At 43.2% G+C, this 2,754-nt stretch overlaps 1 pseudogene; it reads right to left on the bottom strand.

Moving 5' to 3' along the window:
• Positions 1 to 1,589, bottom strand: part of LOC103210445 — a 2,920-nt pseudogene extending 1,331 nt beyond the window's left edge.
• Between the last annotated feature and the right edge of the window lie 1,165 nt (positions 1,590 to 2,754).

Genomic DNA, 2,754 nt, shown 5'->3' with positions numbered 1-2,754 from the left:
GTGCTTCTGAAAGATGACAGACCTGCCAACCCTGTTGAGTGCGGTGATTTGACACTCATGGGGTTGCCATGAGTCCGAATCAACTGCACGATGGCTGCTTTTTGGTTAACCTTTTTCCATAGGCTTCATCATATTTCAAGTGACCACCATGTTTTTAGGATGTAAAGCACAATATTCACAATCCAGCCTCCCCTTCCTACAAGAACAAAAACCTGGTTGTCCACCCAGTCTCACTCCAGGCCACCTGCATGACAACACAGGGCACTGCTCACCCTCTACTTTCTTGAAGGACCATTCTACAAACTCTTCCCTATGGATGTCCTTAAAATCCTTTGACCCATTAATTCTTGAGAACATTTAAAGTCTCAGATTGAAAGTTACACACTTGAATACATCTCCAGAATCTCTGCATTATTTCACAACTTTTAATATTGACTAGACTCTGAATTTCTTCACTGCATATGCTAATAAAATACAATTATGTACATATTTACATAATAACTCCATATGATTTCCTTTATTATTGCTATTATTGTTTACTATTCATTATCGGACAAGAATTTCTGTCTTGTACATACACCATTGTGCAATGAGACTGGCCTGTAATTGGCCTAAGATTCTGTCAGTGCTTACTACACCAACAACAGAACTCAGAGAAACAAAGACAATTTATATGTTTTCAGACAAGATGAGGGAATTAGGTTTTCCTTCCAGTGCACACACAGCAGAGCCTGGAGTCATGCTTCATCAGAAGGAAGGGACTGATAGTTGGAAACACACAGTGATTGTGACATAAATATTCATCAGCCACTGACTGGGTCATGAAAAAGAGTAAAGCAAGCTTGAAAGATGAGGGAGAGGGTGTAAAAGACACAAAGGTGCTCACCAGGACAAGGATGGTTTGGGTGGCTCTAGTCTCAGGGGAGGATCTAGGGGAGACGTTGTTCCTATGAAGGTGTTGGACCCTCTGCTTGTGTCTGTGCAGGATGAAAACCTTGGAGCCACTGGCACAAAGACACAACATCAGGGACTGCCAACAAGGCTGCACGCAGTAAGTCTGCAGATTTGTCACGATGAACAGAGGAACAGCATCCATAGCCTTTCTTCTTTGCGATGGTTTCATTGCTCCAATTGCTAGTCACAAAAATAGGAAATAGGATATTTACCAGCATGTGTAGGATCCAGCACAGGAAAACGGAGGAGCCAACCTACCTGGGAGCTTTCACCTTCAGCTCCGCCCACCTGGATTTCCTAGGGCTGACCGGGACGGCCTGGAAGATACTCAAGAGGCAGGTGCTGCCCATGGACACACCCCTGGCCGCTCTGTGAGCACAGAAAGCAAGTCTGCGTTCAAAGTCATCGAGGAAATCTTTCCACCCAAAAGCTACCATGGTCTCTGGGATTCCTCTAAAAAGAATGGCCAAGGAGTTGGCTATAGTCAGGTGTCTGAGAATCAAATGTGAGGGCCTTGATCTTCATGCACTCAGATATAGGAAGGTAGAGTGAACTAAGAGTGAAGTATTTCCCAGGATTCCAATGCCTATCTCGAACAGGAAGACGATCCCAGTTTTCAATAGCATGGAGGCCATTCTGTTCTCTTCCAGGGCTCAGTATCCATATCCACAAATGGATGATTCCGTGTGGAGACATACAGAATAAGTGGACTCCTTATTCATGGAAGTTGAAATCCCAACGTCTCTACACACCATTTTTTTTTGTCTGTTTATGTTTTATTGTTGTTGTTTATTCCAAATGAACTCATCTACTAGAAGCAAATGAGAATTCGAAATAGTTCTATAGGGCCACCTGGATAATAGTTTGAGAAGTCAGTAATTTTCAATTGAGTGGAAACAATGTTTCAAAATAGGAAATTAGCCTGAAGGTTGGAAAGAGTGTATTGAAAGCGAATGCCAATGTCATTGTGAGCCTTTTATATCTAATACCCAAGAGACACCACTGAATTTTCAACGACAGTCCAGAATTACCTAAGAGTTTGTCTATGATTTCCTTTCTGAGTCCAATACCTGCTTTACTTAACTTAAAACAAGCAGGTTCTACTAGCTTGAGTTTGACCTATTAATCTAGCTTCAGATTTTATTCTTGGAAAAAAAGCCAGTCTAGAAAGAGCATCTAGGACTGTCTGCTGCCATCCTAGGGATACTGACCTCAGCACCGCGCCTATGACATGCTTTGTTGTTTGTTGTTATGTGCTGTCGAGTAGCCCCAACTCATAGTGACCCCTCCTTGGTTTTCCGAGGCACGTGCAGGGATCCCTAATGTACTTTGCAAAGAAAATCATGCAAAGAGGAGAGCTCTTTAGAGCCGGGGGAGATGAGGGAAAAACAGGTCATCTGGTGAGGACGCTTAAGGCAATCTACTGTGTATAGAGCTTCCGCCGTCTCACCTATGGATTCTTCAGGAAAGTCTACGTTGCTCATGGGGCTGTTCAATGAATAAGCCTGAGCAACGTGAGCATACAAGCAGGGGCGGTGGATGGATTTCCTTTCTGCACCTTTGGACGGCATCCCTGACCGTCCCACGGCCTCCCAGGCACTTTGGTTTCAGGAACAATCTCCTTTCAGGAGTAAACACTCATTTTCAGACACTATAAAGTCCTGCCTGACATAAACAAAACTTGAATCTCATATCTAATTTCAACCTTCTGCCTACTCCTTTCTTTCTTTTTCTTTTCCTCAATTCTTGGCCAATTCTTCTTCTTCTTCTTTTAAATTGTGTTTGGGGTGCACATTTACA

The sequence above is a fragment of the Orycteropus afer genome, unplaced genomic scaffold, assembly GCF_000298275.1.
Source record: "Orycteropus afer afer isolate SDZICR_OR568_19922 unplaced genomic scaffold, OryAfe1.0 scaffold00610, whole genome shotgun sequence".
NCBI lineage: Eukaryota > Metazoa > Chordata > Mammalia > Tubulidentata > Orycteropodidae > Orycteropus > Orycteropus afer.
This window is presented reverse-complemented; position numbering and strand designations above follow the sequence as displayed.